The 20884-nt window shown below is 46.5% G+C and overlaps 1 protein-coding gene across 6 annotated transcripts in view; it reads left to right on the top strand.

Annotated features, from left to right (window-relative positions):
- SV2B (synaptic vesicle glycoprotein 2B) overlaps nt 1-20884 on the top strand; it is a 197222-nt gene that overhangs the window by 9961 nt on the left and 166377 nt on the right. The window contains exon 1 of one of the 6 annotated variants that reach the window (XM_073882283.1): nt 9140-9162. The exons of 4 other annotated variants lie outside the window; for them this stretch is intronic. The gene's annotated coding sequence lies outside the window, so the exon portion shown is untranslated. Of the gene's footprint in view, nt 1-9139; nt 9163-13263; nt 13378-20884 lie in introns of those variants that run through there. One more of the 6 variants, XM_073882281.1, reaches the window with a different exon arrangement.

The raw sequence follows: 20884 nt of genomic DNA on the forward strand, positions 1-20884 counted from the left end.
TTGACCTTGGCCCCAGAGGGCTCAAGGGACTCAGTTCCACACCTACCTCTATGATGAGTGATGAACACATTCCACCCATGCTCACTTGAATGTCCATGGGGTAAATGCAGCCACTTGAAACTTCTTCTTTTTCAAGCAAAGCATAAAAATGAATCTTTAAGGAAAGGGAAGCTATTAGAAAGTAATGTAAAAGAGTAGCTTAAAAGTCAAAGTGATAGAAGATGGACTCCTGGGGAATTGTCATAATCAATATGGAAGCAGGGTGTGGTGCTGAGCCAAGTCCTCTCATTTCCCACAATGAATGACTTTTTTTTTCTCCTTTTAGTGATACTGACCAATCTCTGGTGCAGAAGCTGTGCCAGGCTCTTGCCCTTACATCACGAGATTGGTGGCCTCTTGTTTCCACAATGGCCCAGTGTGTGGGATTTGGAGGCACCACACAGGGCTGTCAGAGGTCGGGTTAGTCCTATCAGGTTTTGCAGTCTCATCCGTGTCATTCCCAGATCACTGTCCTGTTGCTTTCGGTCCATTTCCTGTAGACAAGGAAAACCTCTTCTGGCTGACTCGATTTTCTGGTCGGCTCTTGGTTTCTTGAGCTTCTTGGAGATGGTGGAAGGCGAAGAGCCCCAGAGCCAGTCTGCCTAGGTCCCCAGCCTGGCTCTGCTTCTTATGAATGTGAGACCTTGGGCAGGTCATTGAACAGTTCTGTGCCTCAGTTTCCCAATCAGTAAAATGGGAATGATGACAGTATTACCTACTCTGTAGAGTTATAGGGAAGAAGACATAAGTTAACTTGCACAAAGGACTTAGAATAGTGACTGCCTCCTAGGGACGTGTTCACTGGGGGAAGATAGTATAAATCTCACATCCTGAATCCAAGGCCTGGCTGAATTCCGTTTATGGTAGCTGCCCTCCAGTCTTAGTCTGTCACTGCGGATTCCCTGGAGCATGCTCAGGGCTCTGCCCCTCTGCTCTCACCTTGGAGAGACAAGGGACTGCTTCGGGCTTGCTGATAAATCTGTTTTATTCTCACTTTATAGATAAAGAAATGGAGACAACAGAGAAGGGTAATTTTATAGCAAACAATTTTGGCTAGATGCGCTAGATGCTGTTTCTCTGGGAGCTTCCTCTAGCCATCTGATCATGTGACAATAAGGATTATTATTATTATGCATACCTGATTTCATTGAATTTTCACAATCTCTATGAAGTGGGGACTTATTGTCTCCATTTTATGGTGGAGTAAACTGAGGTTCAGAGAAATTAAATAACTTGCCCAGAGTTTAGCAGCCACTAAAGGGCAGAGTGGATTCAAATGCAAAGCTGCCTTCTTGCTCTAGAACATGTTCTTTGCTCTGTACTGTGGTTCCTCCTCACCCAGTCCATGAAGGTTGTTAGGTGTGGCCCTGGGCTTCAGCCCACCACCCTGACTTAGCCTCTACCACTTTTGATGTTACAACCCACTCTCTTGTAAAGGGAATTTGCAAATATCTGGCTAGTGCTCCGTGGGCTTAAACCAGGCACTGGATCCAATCTGCTTTCAGCCTCCGGAGCTGGTTTCCTACACTCAACATGTCCCTTTGCCCTACATGTAGGCTTATTTTCAAGGTCAGTACTTACCTGTAGGTGGAGATGTTTAACTTCAAAAAGCGTCAAACTTCAAGTGTCCTTGAGGGTTAATGGGCCCTAACTCAGGGCTCTGGAGGCTCATAACTGAGATTCTTCTATTACTTTAAGACCAATGTCCTATCTTCTCCAATGATGAGTTGAGAGAAATCTGCTTATGTTCCTCTGCATAATCTGACTTCATTTATTCGGGATGCTCACGTTGGGTTTGGACCCACACCCAAACCATGCTCTTTTGCAGATATCTATTTAGCCACTGCTATGTTGTAGGCTTTGTCTCTTACACTTTTCTCTTATTGGAAGGGTATCTGTTTTCTCCCTCTAGAACTTTCCTCCTCTGGAAGCAGGGTCTTTGAGGTTGCCCCAGGTGCATCATGTGCTTATGCAAACAGGGCCTCGCTACTAAAAGTCTGGGCCCTGAACCAGTAGCACCAGCATCACTTGGGAGCTTGTTAGAAATGTAGAATTTCAGCCCCCACCCCAGACCTGCTGTATCAGAACCTGTATTTTACCGAGATCCCCAGGTGATTTGTCTGCACAGGTCACAACATCTCCATATCACTTTTTCCCTGTTTCAGACCTCACATGGTCACATACTCTTGGCCCCACACCTCTGGCTCATCAGGGAAGCAGGAACATAACTCAAATAGGACCTGAGCTTCCTCTTTTGGCCTGGTCCTACAAGGGCTGCCGTTCTTGAGCTCTGCCATTGGGGAGCTCATTAATTAATAACTAGAGCACAAGGTGAGAAGGTGATATCACAGAAATATATACCGAGCGAATGTTTGTGGGAACACAAACTCTAAGCAGTTGCTGTTGCTATATGAGGAAAGAAGACTGGGGACCAGGAAAGCTATTGGAGTAGGTGAAGGGGTATGGCCTCATTGGGTCCTGAAGGATGCGATAGTTTTCCAGGTGGGTGGTGGGCAGGAGAAGGGAATTCCTGATAGCAAAGATAGTTTGCAGAGTAGCAAACAGACGTGCAAGTACTTGCTTGATTTGGAAACAATAGGAAGCAATAGACAGGTGTGGCCAGAACATAGAGTGTGAAGTGGTTTGGGTCAGGGGCTGGAAGACAGGGAGAGGGGGTTGGGAAAAGACATTTGTTGGGAAGTGGTGTGGACACCCACGGGAATCTCTTGGGGGTCTAAAAGTTCTCACGTGTGCCAAGGTGGAAAAAGCTCAGGAACCACTGAGATACATAGGGGAGCTGATTGTCTTGGCTCTTTGAAATGGTCCTCTAAGTAATGAGATAACCGCTCACCGTTCTGTGCTATGGCCACAGGCTCAGCTGTGTGTGAATTGAGTGGATCAGAAGTCTGTTAGGGCCTCGATCACAGACATCTGTCCAATTAGAGAAATAGCAGCCTTGGAAACTGTGATTGATGTCTTGGAGAAGCTTTAAGGTACAGAAAGACACAAGAGAGTATGGGCAGCATTTAAGAAATATAAAAAAGCCCTTAGACCACATTTGCCCAGAACAAATGGAGCAGAAAGTTCTTTCTTGTATCTGAAAGAGCCTGAGCCACTATTTCTCAGACAGTTGCTTGGATTACATGATTCCAACCCATAACTGCTCCAACAGTTACTAATTAGGACTCCCGCCTGCTTTCCTCTTCTTGCCACCATTTTGGGTATATTAGAACTACGTTACTGATAATCCAGAAAATTGGGAAAAGAAAAGGGAAACCCACCTATAATCCCATCATCTATGTAAGCATTTTGAGTCATTTTCTTTATTTAAAAGTAACTATGTTAAATATGCAGTTTTTGCCCCCCCCCCCCGCCCCGGGGCAGAGACTGACAAGTTCTTCATCAAACAAGCCAGGTTCCTTGTCTTCGCATGCAAGCAAACTACGTCTCCCAGCCTCCTTTGCAAGTGGGTGTGGCCACATGACAAGTCCCTGGACAGCCAACCTCCACGTGTTCCTCCAGACTCCTTTCCCATTCTGCTTGGGGCTGTGTCATGTGCAAGAAATAAACTCTGCCTATATTAAAACACCGACTGACATCATAGAGTTCATTTGTTACAGTGATTGGCCTACCTTCACCAATACAGAGCCTGAAATTGTAATTTTCCCTTTTTTCCCTCAGAAGTTTATGGGAACACATTGTAAAAAATCAAGAAGAGTGCTTCTTGACAACATGAAGATTAAAAAGTTGCCCCCTGGGCTGACCGTTGGGTTGCCTGTTTTCTAGGCCCTCCTTCAGTGCAGAGAAGGGTACAGGGTTAAACATCAGTCTTCCCTCTGGTGACTATTATAGGAGCGTATACACTCTGAAAAGTCTAAAGTTCAATATTTTCCCTTTCCTTCCCTCGTTATTTCTGACTTGTGCAAAATGATGGGGCTATCTTGTAGAATCCATTTTTTAAAAAGATTTTATTTTTTAGAGAGCAGTTTTAGGTTCACAGCAGAGGGGAGTGGAATTTCAGAGGACTTCCATATGGGACTGCCCCCACTGTTAGCAGCCTCCCCCACCAGAGTGGTGCCCGAGTTACAACTAGTGAACCTACATTCACACATCATAATCCCCTGCAGTCCATAGTGTACCTTAATATTCACTCTTGGTGTGGTACATTCCATGTCCCATATAATTTTTTTTAAGGATTTTATTTATTTATTTGAGAGAGAGAGAGAGTGAGCATGAGTAGGGGCAGGGGCAGAAGGAGAAGCAGACTCCCAGCTGAGCAGGGAGCCCCACGGGGTTGGATCCTAGGACTCTGAGATCATTACATGAGCCGAAGTCAGACCCTTAACTGACTGAGCCACCCAGGGGCCCCATATGTCCCATATAATTTTTAAGCCAAAAGGCCTGCTCTGATACTTAAAGATTGTGTAACTTTGGGCAAGGTGTTTAACTTCAGACTCTCAGTTTCTTTATCTGTGAAATGGTCATAGTGCAATCCACTTCGTGCGGTTATTAAGGAGCATTTATCAAGGAGATAATGGTTGTTCTGTGGTGCTTAGCAGGATACACAGGTGCTTAGCACTCAGTAGTGCTCCCCACTAGACTGGAAACTCCCTGAGAGCTGGGACCATGTCATCTTGTCTACCACCACAGCTCTGGTGTTTAACGTTTTCCCTGGCACACAGGAGGGGCTCAACTTACTTATCACACTTGGAGCACCTTAAAGAAACCTGCGTATTTCAGAGGGGAAGTGCTGTGACCCTGGATTACAGAACCAAGAAAGGTGTGAGGGGAAATGTGGGGAAGGTGTAACACCTTGACCTTGCGGTGCTGGAGGGTTAATCTATCAGCTTACCAAAAGGGTTAGAGAACAAGAATTTGCAAGAGAAGATGGGGGTGCTTCCCACTTCTGGTGTGTGTGCTTAGGATTGCTCTATATTTGGATGATGACTCTCTCATTTGAGGGTTAATCCTCTTTGTTTGAGTCATCCAGCCCAGCCCGGGGATTAACTGCTTTAAACTCCAAGCCTCACTGGCCCTGACAATGTGAGCTTTATGTTGGCAAGAACCAGGGCTTGCAGGGGTCAATTTCTGTGGACGCAGCACACAAGGCTCCTTTGTGCTTATTTAATTCCAGCCCCTTAATGCTATGGAGGGAGAGACTGAGGCCCTGACAGGGGAAGTAACTTGTTATTTCCTGTAGCGGATCTGTGATCAGAATCCCTGTTTCCAGCTTGGAGATCGCTTCTCTGCTCTGTGCTCGTCTCCAGTGAAGAGTTCAGGAAAAGGAGCTTAGCTGAAAGAGTCAAACAGTGGATCAGTGGGAGAAGCCCAGTGTTGATGTAAATTCTGTATTGTTCTAGAGAAGTCTCCAGTCTGTCTATGAAAAGTCCAGCCTGCTTCCTTGCTCACAGGTGGGCTACTTAGAAACCTCTGTGGGGCTGAGTCCCCCAACCCTTTTCTGGCTTTGTGTGTTCTGCTCAAGATTCCCATTCTGGAATGAAGGACATCTGCCTGGCCCACATCCGAGGGGACCCTTGCTCTAAGTCGAACATGGAATGTGAGGGAAGGGGAGTTCTCAGAGGAAAACTGAGAACTGTCATAGGAGGACCCTTGGTTGTTGGACAGGCAGTCCTCTGACCATCACACACCCTAGGCTGGCTTCTCTTGCTGACATAAGGATTCCTAAGTATTAGCTTTGTTGGTGAGTATCAAAGACTTTGAAAGTCTGGCTGTATTTCCATCTTTCCTTCCTTTTCAAAGGGCTTCCAGTTTTCATAACCATGTCCTTGCTTGCCCGAATCTTGCATTTTAAGAATTAAAATATGCACAATGCCAAGTTGGATTCCCCCCTCATTAAATCCTTTTTTTACATTGATTTATTCAGCGTTCATTTCTTGACTGCCCGCTGAGCTAGGCACTGGGGTTAGTGGTAGGCAAGGAAGACCTGAGCCTTGCCCTCTGAACTGCTAGCTTGTCTATAATTGGAAGACGTGTAGGCACCCTTGCTGTGCATCAGGGGTATGAAGTTTGATTAGAGAAAGTGCATTGTTGAGTCCTATCGATGAAGAGCTGTTCTACCAAAGAATGTGACTCTGCCTTCTTTCTGTGCATAGGGAATCTTGGAAGGTGATGAGTAGAAAATCCATCTTGGGACCAAACTGCCTGCTGCCTGAGGCTGGAAGAGAGTGGGTGGCGTGGGTTTGTGCTGCTTCTGTTTGCAGGGTGAATGCTAAGCAGCACCCCAGGGCTGCTCTGTTGTTGGGTGGTGGTGTTTGAACACCGGACAGCAAATCGCTTTGCTATTTTCAGGTTATTTATATAAGCCCAGCAGCTGGCTGCTGTGTAATAATTTTCAAAAGCAAAAGCCTGGAGATATTTGCTTAGAGAGAGAACAAAAATAGGCAGAGAAGGAGGTGTGTTCCACAGTCCCGTGCAGAACGTGGGATTGCTGTGCCTCACAAAGGCGGGATTGTTCCTTGGTTAGAATTCCCCGTGGGACTTCCCCTCCTCAAAGTTCAGGAAAGGGTCATGCATTCTGGAAGGGAAGCCTGTCTCATTCTCTTTGCACGCACTGACAGAGCTAGAAAAACTGCCTTGGCCCCGGGGATCTGGTCGGACTTGTGCTGATAGGTGATAGGGAGCTCACAAGCAGCCATTCTGGCTTTGAGCCCAAGGTCAGCAACCAGAGTACAGACTCGGAAATGCACAGAGCTACACTTTTCTCTTTCTGTTTTATGTCCCATGGTGGTTAGGCTCTGGAGTCAGATTACTGTGTTTGAAGCTCATCTTCTTTGCTTACGAAATGTGCTTTCCTGCTCTATTGCCTCCCTTTCCTTACCTGTAAAACAAGGGCAATATTAATAGTGCTTTATCTTACACAGTTGTTAAGAGAAATAAGTTAAATGAGATAATACAGTGTTCAGCATAATGTTGGGTGTAGAGCAAGTGGTATTAGTCAGCTGTTATTGCATAATGATAATGCTGCATAACAGACAGCCCCAGGTAGCTCAGTGATTCACACAACAAACATTATTTACCTCTTTCATGAGTTGGCTTGTCAACTGGGGTGGCTTGCCTTCATGCTGCAGGTCGGGTTCAATCCAGCTATCAGGATGCTACTAGCATCTACTAGGGACATGTTCTTCTTGTGGCAATGATAAAAGAACATGAGGGAAGCCAAACTGTACAAGCACATTTAAAGCCTCTGTGCACATCATGTTTGCTAACATTTCATTGCCCAAAGCAAATCACATGGACAAAAGCCCAGCATCGGTGAGGTGGGAAATATATTCCTCCTTCCGCAGTGGAAGATACTGTAGTGTTACATGGCTAAGAATGTGGGTTATGATTACACGGGGGAGAAGAATTGGGAATAATGATTTGATGTACCAGAGTAAGTTATCTTTGTAACAGGATGTTGAGTGGGACTTTTCTATCATCCCTGAATGGTCACTCAGAGTGCAAGTCTGAAAATAAGAAGGCTTAGGCACTCTGTTTTTTAAACTGAGCCATGGGACCACCTGGCTGGCTCAGTCGTTGGAACATGAGACTCTTGATCTTGGGGTTGTGAGTTTGAGCCCCGTGTTGGGTGTAGAGATTAAATAAATAAATAAATCTTTAAAAAAATAAAGTTGGCCACAGATAACTGGGGTCCCTCATGACTTTCTGGGAGGTATCAAAACTGGCCCTGGAGCCCTCAACCCTAAGCCCGGGGTCTATGTAAGTATAGAGATGGAAGAGGAAGGTAGAATCTTCGGAATCTTGGCCTATAGGAAGTTCTTGCTTGAAAGTGAAAGACTTTTAGGGGTCCCTGGGTGACGAAGTCGGTTAAGTGTCTGACTCTTGGGTTCGGCTCAGGTCGTGATCTCAGGGTCATGGGATTGAGCACTGCATCAGGCTCTGTGCTCAGTGTGGAGTCTGTTTGGGGCTCTCTCCCTCTCCCTTTCCCTCTGCCCCTCCCACTCATGCACTCTCTTTCTCTCCCTAAGATAAATAAGTCTTAAAAAAAAAAAAAAAGAAAGTGAAAGACTTTTCACTCTCCACAAAATCAAGTGAAGGGAGTTTGAAAGACTCCCTTGTGGATATAAGATTTTGCCAGGAGGGTAGACAGGTACTCTGCAACCTGGCTGAGTGTGTGCTAACCTACGAGCCAGCCACATTCCAACCCCTGGGAATGTTAACAGACTGGAGCAGGCTGTGCAGAAGACTTCCTTTGAGGGCTTGATGTGTCAGCTGGTGCCTAGTTCTAGTCTGGAAATTTTGACAAGCAGTAGGCTTCATGGAGTAGCCCATTCTAGAAGGGAAAGATGGATGGTAGCATAGTGCCAAGGAAGAAAAAACATTTTTCCAGTACTTTCATTAAGGGCTCAGGAAGGTGCTGAAGTCTCCACGGGAGGGAGCATAAAGCTCAGGGGAGGAGCAGAAGCCCCAGAGCTGTCCAAGTAGTAGCCGAATCATGATGCTGAATCCTGCACCAGTGGCAAATCTACCTGAAGAAGTGGCCAGATGCAAGGACAACAGGCGGCTTTGAGGTGGGACCTGGCTGCCCCTCTCTGGGAGGCTTCTCAGTGCTGGTGGGGACTGAGGTGAGGCTGAACAATTTGCCCCCAAAAAACTGCACACACAGGAGCCATTGGCATCAGAGGGGCCAGTGCAAACCAGAGTAATGCCAGGGAGGGGCATCTCCCTACCATCATCATCATCATCATCATCATCACCATCACCTTTGCTGCTGCTTTTATGCTTCACTCCCATTCTAGTTTGAATGAACAAAATTAGTTTACTTCCTTTCTCCACTTCTGGCTTCTCTTTATAGCTCCTTCAGCGCAGTTTGGAGTCTTACAAATTTTATGCACTGGCTAATGAGCTCTCTCTGCATGGAGGCAGGGTCTGGGGGGTGTGGGCACACTGGCTGATCCGCTTGGGGTTCCTGGCTTTTACTTCTAATCTCTAGCTTCTCTCTGGCTGACAGCAGATGGAATTCTCTGCAGGAGGCTCTGCCAAGTTGCTCCACTTTTGAGAATAAGGGAGGGTCCAAAATACATAAACAAAATCCTGGTAGAAAACCTATCTTTGCAAGGAGCAAAGGGTTGGCATTTTTGGGGGAACACGCTTTTCCCAACGGTAAGAGCTATCTTTTTAAAGATAAATCTTTTCCTCATTTGATCATCCTTTAGCATTCAGGGAGAGATTAGTGGCTAACGGGGATGAGGAAAGGTAATCTGTGTTGAAGGTTCTCTGTCATTTGAGGTGCAAGTACAAAGCTATGGCTAGCAATTCATTTGTTCTCATGCTTAGGTTTGGGCTGCCTGGTGACCTGCCTGAATTAAGCAAGTGACAAATCCTACTTCTGGCTCTGGTTTTTGTAAACTAATGTAATATATGAAGTGTGACTTGTTTCAAGCCTGTGTTTGCAAGGAAATTTGAGAGTATCCGAATCTATTGGTGAAATTAGTGACTATTCAGCTTTGCCGTCCAATAAGTATATTATTTCCTTACACTTACTATTCTTTTTTTTTTCTGATCAGAGAACTGGTACTTGCTATTGAATAAGATTTGGAAAATAATAAGACTTAGACACTGTAAGGCTCTTTATTTGTGCTTCTAGTCAGCTAGCCGCAAAGTTTGTTCTAATTTACCCTACAACGGGCAATGTATGAGGACCCCCCCCATGCATCCTTGCTTGAAGTATTATATTTAAGAGAAAAAAATCAAACATTGTCAATTTGTTAATTGAGAAAATATCTTATTTTGCTTTTCATTTATTTGATTGCTAATGTGATTCAGCACTTTTACTAACTGACTAATTGTATTTCCTCTTCTAAGCACTGTCTTTCCATGCCCTATGCCATTTCAGATTGAGTGTTGGTGTTTTCTGTATTTGTCAGTAAGAGCTCTGTGTATATTAAATCAGTGACTTATAATTACTGTAAATGTTTCCCCAGTCTATTTGCCTTTAACTTTGTATTTATGTCGTCTTTTTGCCATGTAGAAATCTAGTTTTATATGCTCATATTACCAGTATTTTCAGTTAAGATCTCTTTCATTTTATGCTTAGGAAGTCCTTTTTTACCCTGAAATCAGGAAAGCATTCATCTGTAAATTTTAACTATTTTTATTATTTTGATTTTCTATGTGATGTAGTATCAATCGTTTGGAATTTATTATGACTACGGTGTGAGGTAGGGATCTATCTTTATTTTAGTCCACTTACCTGTTGTTAATCAGTTCTTTCATACATACTTAGTGAATACTCCTTTCCCCGGTGACTTGAAAAGCCACCTTATATTTTGTTCCATTTGATCTCTCTGTTTCTGGTGCCCAAACTAATGTAATTATTTTAGCTTTATGTTATGTTTTAATACCTAGCAGTACAAGTCCCTCTTCATTCTTTTAAAATGTTTCTTGGCTATTTTCACCCATTTATTCTTCCAGATGAATTGCTGAATCATGTTGCCAAGTTAAAAAACAATCCTGTTGGAATTTGGATAAAAATCCAATTTAATTTCATTACAAATTACATTTATATTTATGTAGTTACATTACAAACTAATTTGGTGAGAATTGGAGGTCCAGACATGGCAAGATTATTTACACTATGTTTATTTTCAGTCTCCTTATAAAGCTTTTCATTTTAAAACCATGATAATAAAGTAATAGAAACTAACCCTTTTGAGAATCTAGTATGTGTGAGGTTTTGGGTTCTTTAAATTCAGTAACCCATTTAATCCTCCCAACTCATGCAAGATGATTCAGAGGGCAAACAGTAGAGCCATGGCACCTGCTCAGAGCTTTCTGATCCTGAAACCTGAGCTGTTAACCTCTACAATAGAATCTTTTACTTAAGATTTCTGCAAATTGAAGTGGCAGAGAACTAGTCTATGAACAAACTAATTTTTGTTTTGTCACCTTAGGCAAGTTTTCATCTAGTGCTATGGTTTTCAATCCTGACTGTACATCAGAATCAGCTGAGGAGTTTATTAAAAAAAAAATCAATTTCCTAACTGTTCTAACTGCCCTGAGACAGTTAGGAAAGCCCAAAACTGTAGGAATGGGGCTGGGAAATCGACTTTTTAAAGAAAAGTGACCCCGATGTGCAGCCAAAGGTTGTTACCCGGTGATAAAGTACGTCTTCAATTATTGTTTTGGTTTCTACCATTTTTATTTTCCTGCTGGTGTCACCCATAAGTATTGGTTAGAGTTTTGTTTCTTTGTCTTTCATGCCTATTATATTATCTCATAATTTGTACCTTTTTATATATTTTCTTTTCCTTCTGAAGATGCACCCTAAGATCATGACCCGAGCTGAAACTAAGAGTCAGACACTTAACTGACTGCACCACCCAGGCGCCCTAATATCAATAATACTTTTAATACAATCTTGCCCGTTGACTCCAGGAGTCTTACTACAAAGACTGTATTCCCAATATGTGCTAAACAGTCCCCGTTTAGTAAACTTCCACTACGTCAAGCCTTATGAACCTATTATCTCATTGACATATGTCCCATTTGGCCAGGGATGCTGTGGATGCAAGTAAGATGTGCGTAGAGCCTGATTCAGAGTGGGTGTTTATCATTGGTGCCTACCCTCTCCTCTATCAAGACTTAGGTGGTGATGCTCACAAATGGGGTCCCCGGACATTCTCTCTGGGGACTCAGGAAAGCTGGCATGCCTGGGGCTGTTTTTTCTGTCTGAATCATCTTTAATCACTAAGCTTTCTCCTGCTGGGCTGACTCTGCCGCATCCTTATGCATCATGAGCCATTTGGACACCAGTCCCCAGCTTGTTCTCTGCCAGTACACTTGCTGCAGAGCAGGCACTCCCCAGTTCTGGCTCCTTCTCTAGCCTTTCTGCTGCTTCTAGCTGCTTGTTTTCTCTTTCCGTGTTTTAACAAAACTCGATGTCCCAGTTAAGATATTTTACATCTGGGGCTTGTCTTCCCCAACCTTTCATCTGTTTTCAGTCCTACACTTTCCAAGACACCCATTTAAATAAGAGCTTGAGGACGAGACAGTGTGGGTGGGGCCATAAAACCATAGAGCCTGCATTTGCTTCTCGAGGAATAACCTCAAAAGTCAAGATCCATGCAGGGAACACTCATGGGCCCCTGTGTCTGCTGTGTTATTTGTGGGACAGAAATGGTGGTGGAAGGGATTTGCATTTGTTGAATGCCAGCTATTTGCCCACTATCGTCTGAAGAGTAGACCTCATTTACTCTGTGCAATAGATTCCTGCAAGGTAGGAAGTCTTCTTGCCACTTTACAGGGAAGCTAAGTTACACACCCCACGTCCCGTGGTTGGTGTGTGATAGAGCTGTGATCCAGGCCTTTGGACTCCTTGTGCAGTGCTCTTTTCTCTCTACTGGGCCTGTCTTCATGAAGGTCTCCAGAGACGAGCAGGGAGAGGTGATTTGGGAACAGACTGGATGTGTAGATAAGCTATCAGCAGGGGGGACAAACCTGAGCTCTGAGCACACTTGGTCTGTGTCCCCTGCATGTCTATAAGTTCCCCCTTCCCCTTTACCTGGAAATCACCTGGGACTGCGTGGAGGACTGTGGCCGTGAGATGTGCCCTGAAGAGGTGTATAGGGAAAGAGGAGGTGCCTTGTGTTGCCCCGAATGTCTCTACTGTGAGAGACATTTAGCTCTGGCAGTTTCAGAGAGGATGCTTAATATCCTTTAGGAAACGATTCGTCCATGGAACCTTGTGCCCCTCATTCTGGGCACATCATCTTGGGGTAATGCCAAGGTGAGCAAACTGTTTTGTTTCACTGGCACTGGTTTGCTTTTCTTTTCTCACCACATTCATTAAATTATCAAAATGTTATTAAGATTTAAATGAAATCTCCCTGCCTCATCTCTCCATCTGTTCTCCCTATTTATTCCCTCAGGGATGTCATGAATCTGTCATGTGTGATTTTACAGCTTCTCGTATCTGCAGCGCCTGTGGTGTATCCTCCGCAGGCTACGAGGCATGACTCTCTAAGCAGGACTCTGAGGTGGGGGGCGCTGGGAAGCTAACGGCACCTCCTTCCTCAGGGACTGAGAACTGTCTCATGGGTGCCAAGCCTGGCAGCCGGGTGCAGGTGGGAGCACATGTGCTCTTCCTGTATGAAACAGAGCTTTTCAGGCCCGGAGAGAGATCAGGGTCTTCTGTGAAGTCATCCCCCAACTTTCTGATGTCCAGAGATGCGGAAGTGTTGGTTCTCGAGAGGGGAGCAGGTTGGTGGGCTCGGGGCTGCCCTGACCAAGGACCACAGACTGGGCGGCTTGAGCAGCAGACATTCACTTTCTCACATGGCTCTGGAGGCTGGAGACCCGACCCCAAGGTACCAGCAGGTTGGTGTCCTCTGAAACTTCTCTCCTTGGCTTGTAGATGCCACCCCGATGACGCCTCTTTACACGGGTGTCCCTCTGCAGGGGCACATGGCTGGGGGCTCTGTGTGTGTCCTCATCTCTTCTTCTTATGAGAACACCAGTCAGACTGGGTCAGAGGCCACCCTTGGGGCCTCATGGTAACTCAACACCTCTTTAAAGGCCTTATCTTATCTTTTTTTTTTAAGATTTTATTTATTTATTTGAGAGAGAGAGGGAGAGAGAGCATGAGCAGGGGGAGCTGTGGGAGCTGCAGAAGGAGAGGGAGGAGCAGGCTCCCCGCTGAGCAGGGAGCCTGTTGTGGGACTCGATCCCATGACCCTGAGATCATGACCTGAGCCAAAGGCAGATGCTTACTTGACTTTGAGCCACCCAGGCATCCCTAAGGCCCTATCTTGACACAGAGTCACATTCTGAGGTGCTGGGGGTTGGGACTTCAGCATATGCATTCGGAGGGGACAGTTGAGCCCCTTGCAGAGAGTGAATGAGTACGGATGTAAACACCTGAGTTCCTGCTCTATGCCAGGCACTGGACTCACAGCTTCCCCTCCTTTTCCTCATTTATTGAAAAGGGTTTTGCAGCTCACCTGACAGTGATCCCAGTTGGCCTTGTATAATCACCACTGTGCCGTCAGTACGAGCGATGAGGGTCCCCTCGAGAACTCGGAAATTTAGCACCCGGGCGTGAAGAGCAGAGTGGGAAAATGAAGTCCCCTTGAGAAAAGGGCCCCCAGCGCCACTGTACTTGACACAGCTGGATTGAATATAGTAATAATGATAATAACATATACTTGTTGAGTGCTTCCAGTATTCTAAGTGCTTTAAATGTATTACCGATTTAATTGTCATAGTACTAAAGAAAACACACACTTTTAAGAGGTGTTGGTAAGCCAAGTATGTGGAGAAAGAGGAGTTTCTCAGAAGGTGGTGTGGACAGGTGCCTTCCAATTACTGCCCAAAATAGAGGGCACTGCAGCCGAGAGACTCCGGTGGGAGAGTTCCCATGGCAAGGCTGCTTCTGTTGTGGGCACGAGTGCAACAGGCTCTGAGCTGGAGCTGGGAGCATGGTGACTCATCTGCCTTGCTCGCTCTGGTTCTGTGTTCTTCAGCGTCCTTCCAGATAGCCTTCCTGTGCCGGTCTGCCTATTGGAAGGGGTTATGTTAGTCATGCCAAGCTGAGGAGCCTGGCTTACAGGTAGATCTCTCCTTGCAGATAAATACTGTGGCATCCTGGTTGATATCTCAGTCTGGAATGCTTGGGTAATTCAAAGGGACTCATGTTGTAGGGTCGATGCAACCTGATTTAGAGTGGGAGCCAGATCTCGGGCCGGGATCATTTGTTTTCCATGGCTGATGTAGCAAATGACCGCACACTCAGTGACTTAAAACAACACACATTTATGGTCTTACAGTTCTGGAGATCGGAGGTTGAAATGGGTCTCACTGGGCTAACATGAAGGGGTCGGTGGGGCTGCATTCTTTCAGAGGCTGTAGGGGAGAGTCTGTCCCCTCCCTTTTCCAGTTTCTTGGGGCCAAGCACATTCCTGGGCTTGTGGCCTCTTTTTCCATGTTCAAAACCAGCAGCTTAGCATTTTCAAGTTTCTCTCTGACTCTGACACCCCTGCCTTCCTCTGTTAGTTATGAGGATCCTTGGGATCCCACAGTGGGTCCACTCAGATAACCCAGGATCCATCTCAAGATCCTTAACTGAGTCTCATCTGCAAGTCCCTTTTGCCACATAGAGTAACATCTGCCCGGGTTCTAGGGATTAGGCCGTGGAGAGCTTTGGAGGGGCGTTACTCGGCCTACCACCATTATCCTTACTGAGGTAATGCATACCCTTTGGGAAAACTCTTGGATGATGGTCAGCTGGTCACCCTAGTTCCCCTGCACACTCTCATTGTTGAAGTTGTCATCCCTTCCTGGTGAGGCACAGAGGAGGGCATTTGTACCCCACGTGAACATCGAGGAAACTGAGGTTCATGCAAGCTGCGTAGTTCTGTGGGATTGGAACCTATTCTGGTGAGCAGCACTATCCTTTTCATTACACCACGCTCCCTTTCCAATCCAGATTTAGCAGATAGGGATGCTGAGATTTATTTCCATGGAGACAAATAGGCGGAGAACCACGAGAAGGAATACAGTTTCCCAACCAGGTGGTGGGAATGTAGAAGTAAGGCGTACAGGTGTAGATCTTCCTGCGGTGTGCCAGAGATTGTTCTGTTGACTTCAAAAGCCAACATTCCTCAGTGGCTGGTGCCACTCTGCATTTGGCTTTCTCATAAAACTAAATCGACAAATCAGGTTACAATTCACCTCAAAAAGGAAGCATGGAAGTCTCTTATTTCAAATTCATCCATCCATCCATCCATCCATCCCTTCATAAATTCATCCATCCATCCATCCATCCAGTCATAAATTCATTCATTTGTAAATTCATTCATTCATTCATTATTTTATCACCCATAGAGGGCATTTCCTGTGGTGAGTGCTGTGGGGAATACAGAGACGTCTAAGGTATGGCTTTTGTTCTAAAGGAGTTTACAGTTGAATAGTTCAGCCTGGTCATCTGTCTTGTACACCACACAGCACAGATGTTGGAATTGCAAGACTTGGACCCAAATCCTAGCTCCATCCATCCCTAGTGTGTGATGCTGGGCCAGTTGCTTAACCTCTGTAAGTTTGCCCCATGTTTTCCTTCTATATGATGGGATAATGACTGTAGCTACCTTGGGGATGGCGGTCCTTTCGAGGACTGAATGAACGTCAAGTGTTCAGCTCTGAGCTGGGCTTGGGCAGATGCTCGTGAGACGATCTCTACCCTTCTTTTCCCTTGGTGCTTAGCTTTACCTTCAGAGAAAAGAGCAAAGTGTGGAGGAGCATGGTGGGGAGTGTGAGAGATGGATTTAAGCATTCTGGGATATAATTAATGGGCAGAGGCCAGCCTGGAAAGAAATCCTTTTAGTGGCCATTCTAGAATGAGCTCATTATGCCGTGCCCCCTGTTTGAGGCTCAGGAAGGCATTCTGTTCTCCAAACCCACACTCAAAGCACTGTCCAGCCAGCTTTTCTTGCATCCTCTGGCAGAAAGGCTCAGTAGGGGCTTAGAAAGAGGATTGTCCACACCTGTCCTAATTTGGGGAAAGAAAAGCTCTCTCTATGGAACAAATAGCCTCTTGGATGAGAAAGAAAAATACTCCAGAGGCATAACAGACACAGAATGGGCCCAGGGACAGCCCAGAGGGTGTTGGGGTGCATAGGGAGCTGAGGTGCTGGTGAGGAGGTGGGGTGGGTGGAGAGGAAGGAGGAGCTGTATGTTCTGCTGGGCTCTGGCATGATGCCTTTATGGGTGGAGTTCAAGTTTAAACTGCTGCATACTGGGGGTGTAGAAATAGTCCCAGGTGTTCACCAGGATTTCCGTGTTAGCTCTGCCAAGCTAAGCAGATTCAGGAGTAGTTCTTTGAGCTTTTCTTTCCTTTTTCTCATTATAAGCCTTACTGTGGCATGTGTTTTGTGGACTCTAAAGAGACTTGGGAAGAGGTTGTGAATAATGACATTTGGGGCTCTGCACAGAAAAACATCCCCCAGGCATTTGTGTGGAGGACGGGAAAGGAGTACACCCGTGAGCACTCTTCTCTTTCTCATCCCAAGGGCTCAAACCAAACTTGAGATCGTGCAGGAACTGCAGCTCCACCCTCTGGGGACACATCCTGTGTCCCGCGTGGTGTCTCACAGAGGTTGTCAGTCCCTCCCGGGAGCCGTGTTCACCCCACCCACAGCCAGCCAGCCTCAGAGGCTGTTCTCCGAGAAAGTGGGATGGGAGAGCAGGAGGAGGTGTCAGAATGCAAAAGTTGTTCTGCTCTTTCCTTGAAAATGAACTTCGCAGCTTATAAGCAATGATTTTTCTGCATGTATCAGAACAAGTGAGTGGACCAGATAGCGACTCAGGGTCCAGAAGCCCCCAACCCCACACCACCTGGTTGAATATGAGATCCCTGTGTCGTCATGTGCAAGTCTGTAGACGGGGGTAAAATCATCACAGTGGCAGTGGGCCACGTCACAAATATCAAACATGTCCTGGGTTAGATACAGAACACGTATAGAAATGAGTCTGTTGCGGGGGGGCTGCCCTCAAAGTAATTAGAGTGTCCTTGGCAAAATGAATATGCAACTGACCATCACATCAAGTAGAATAAAATGAAGGCTGCAGCAAAGGGATAAGCAAAGTGCTGGGTGTGCTAAAGAAGAAGTCAGTGGCCCGGGGTTGAACCTGGGGAGGCACTGTGGCATCGTGGCTGAGCCAAGCAAGAAGGCAAAGCCAGCAAAGGTGTCATATGTTTGGGAAAAGCCCAGAGCTGGAACGTGGTCTGGGTGCACAGATGTGTCTACAAGGGTGGCTGGAACCCAAATGGAAAGGTGCGTCTAGCATGATGAGCCTTGTGTGGGGACTCACACAAGGACTGTGCCAGGAATTTGCTAGGCAGTAGGGAGCCCTGCCTTCTTTGGAGGGCATTTTTTTTTCCCTAGTCCGATCCGGTCTGTGGTTGGAGGCAGTATGACTTTGTGGGTTTTGGTCTCTTCCCTGGTTAGACTCTGAGCCCTGCTGCTTACTAACTGTGTGCCCACCAATATGATTTTCCTCAGCCTCTGCTACATCTTCTGCCAAATGGAGGCAGGAATAGTACCCACGGAGGGGGCTTGAGAAAGTTCAGTGTGCCAAACTGTTAGAGCACGTTGCTCAGTGACCGGTACTTGGCATGGCTCAGCAGGGGAGAAGTGCATGTTAATAGGAGATGACTTTCCACAGTGGGATGTCGATGGCTCGGGGAGGATGGGGGGCTGCCATCCTGGGGCTATGTGGGCAATTGTCTTGCATGCAGGTTGGGGATGGCCCTGCCTACACCGGGACAGTGGTAGGGAAGGGAAAGGAGATACTGAAGATGACTCACGACGTTGAGATTGGATGGCTGGGACTTGGCAGGTGTGGGAAGTGGGGCTGAGGTTCCCAGGTTTTGGCAGCTCAGAGGGAGGGTGGAAGAGTGTCGGATTGCCACTTCAGGTGCTGGGGGACCTCTGCGTGGGCAGGTGCATGAGCTAATTGTGAATTCAGGGATGAGGCCAAGGTCGTGTTATGTGGTGACAGGGTGGAAGTGGCAGCAATCTTCCAGGGAGACAGAGGCAGAAGAGAGATGTGTGGTGCATAGAACCATAGGAAACATTTCCTGTGTTTAAGCTGGAGGTGGGGGATGAGGAACAGAGAGTGGGAGAGAGAAGCATTCAAGGAGGAAGGAGAGCCATGGGAGAGCAGGGTGCCTGGATCCCAGTGCAAGAGAGGGCTGACCAGGAAGGGGGCACAGGAGGAGGGGGACCTGCAGGAGGTGCCTGCATGGTCATCGGGGCATCCAGGTGGGCCCGGAGGATGTGCTTCTGGAGCATGGGTGAGAACAAGACCAGGAGTGAAGACAGGAGGGTGGGGGGCAGGACACAGGCCAGTGAATCAGGATAGAAATCAAACATGAGCTGGAGAAAGTGCAAATGGAATTTATTGAATAGTGTGAGTGACAGAGAATAGCAGACAAAGTGTCTGGGGGACTCGGAAAGGAGAGAAGAATGACTCTCATTGTTGCTTGGGGTAGGGGCTTATGTTAGCAAAGGGTCTAGGGTACGCTTTGTTCCAGGAATCCAGGGTAGGGTCCAATCAAGCACAAGTGTCAGGTGAACAAGAGGTGTTATTCCGTAAGTGACTAAAAGTTCTGGTGTGGATGCCTGTGTCAGCTGAGGGTTATTCGAAGTTAATGTCCTAGAACATGTTTGGGATCTGGCTCTTCTTAGGTATTATCAGGGGTTTGGGGCCTCAGACAAAACTTTGCGAATGATTAATTTTCTGGCTTTCCTCTTGAGATGGGAACCTCAAGCTTCTTTGGCTTATTCAGAAATGGAGCCTGGCAGAAACACAGCAGACACGGAGCCTTCCTAAAATGGAGCCCCTTCAGCTCCCCTGTCTCAAAAGGAAGGACGACAGGATGCAGATTGGGGTGGTGGGAAAGGGAGCTGAGAGAAATGTTTTCAGATGGTGTGATATTTGAGCATTTTTACAGGGTGAAAAAGGGAGAGTGTGAGGAAGTGGAGCTTAGAGAGGCGGGGGGGGGGGGGGGGGGATGGAGCCGAGTCTAGGAACAAATGGGGGAGGCCGGGCTGAGCCCAGGGTGGAGGTGAGCTTTATAAATGGGCAGCGGTGCTGAGGAGGAGGCATGGCAAGGGGGAGAATGGGATGGATGGAGGCAGGAGGCACTGTGAGTGAAGGCGACAGTGTTCACTGACCTGCGGGTACGTTCAGGAAGTAAGGGTGGTGGTTTAGGTTTAGGGAGTGGGGCGGGATTCTTGAGGAAGGTTTGGAACAGCCCCCAAGGGAATAAGACAAAGCACTTCCTAGGGGCTCTCCAGGAGCTCAGGTGATTTGAGCATCTGCCTTAGAGGTTGAGCAGATGAGTACATGTATGTGTGTGTGTACATATAGATGTATTATGTGTGTGTGGCTATATATACGTGTATTTTGTTTGTTTTTTGTTTTGCTCTTGTTGGTTTTCTTTTACACTGTTTGGCAGGATAAACAATGGGAAAAAGAGAATGGGTCTCGGCTGGAAACTGTGCCTGTCTGTGGTGCCCCCTGGAACCAGCAGCATTTCACATACAGTGAGTGGACTGGGACATTAAAGACCACTGGGATCTGTTATGTGCCACAGCCTGAGAGACCTCTCCCATAAACCCCTATTGGCTCAGTTAACACTATAAAAACCCCATGAGGGTGGTGCTGGGGTGGCTAAGTTGGTTGAGCGTTGACACTTGGTTTTGGCTCAGGTCATGATCTCAGGGTCATGGGATCAAGCCCCGCATTGGGCTCCACGCTCAGCATGGAGTCTGCTTGAGATTCTCTCTCTCTCTGCCCCTTTTCCTGCACACACACACACACACACACACACACACACACACACACACTCTCTCTCTCTCTCTCTCTCTCTCTCTCTCTCTCTCAAGTGAATAAATCTTTAAAAAAAAAAAACCTAAACTCCGTGAGGAAGGCTATACTTTTATTCACATTTTGCAGTTGGAGAAACTGAGGGCTGGAAAAATTAAGGGACTTGAGTACAGTCATATACAGAGTACGTGGTGAAGGTGGAAACGGACATCTGAGACCACATAAAAAGCAGGCGTTTTCTCTGACGTCCTGTGCCTGTGGTGCAGACTTGGTTTTAGAGCTACCTAGACGTGAAGGAACAGCATTTGTTGTTGTGCCAGATGCACCTGTGAGCACAGGGCTCTGACTGTAGAGGAGAAACCAACCCCATTGACCCAGTGAGAACTACTGCCCTCCCATTGCATGGCTCTCAGGCAATGTGCGTAGGAACTTTTCCTTCCCTTTCCCTCTCTTTCTTTCTTTCTTTCTTTCTTTCTTTCTTTCTTTCTTTCTTTCT

This window comes from Callorhinus ursinus, unplaced genomic scaffold (genome assembly GCF_003265705.2).
Source record: "Callorhinus ursinus isolate GAN/ISIS: 27379988/994484 unplaced genomic scaffold, GSC_fseal_2.0 scaffold45, whole genome shotgun sequence".
Lineage (NCBI taxonomy): Eukaryota > Metazoa > Chordata > Mammalia > Carnivora > Otariidae > Callorhinus > Callorhinus ursinus.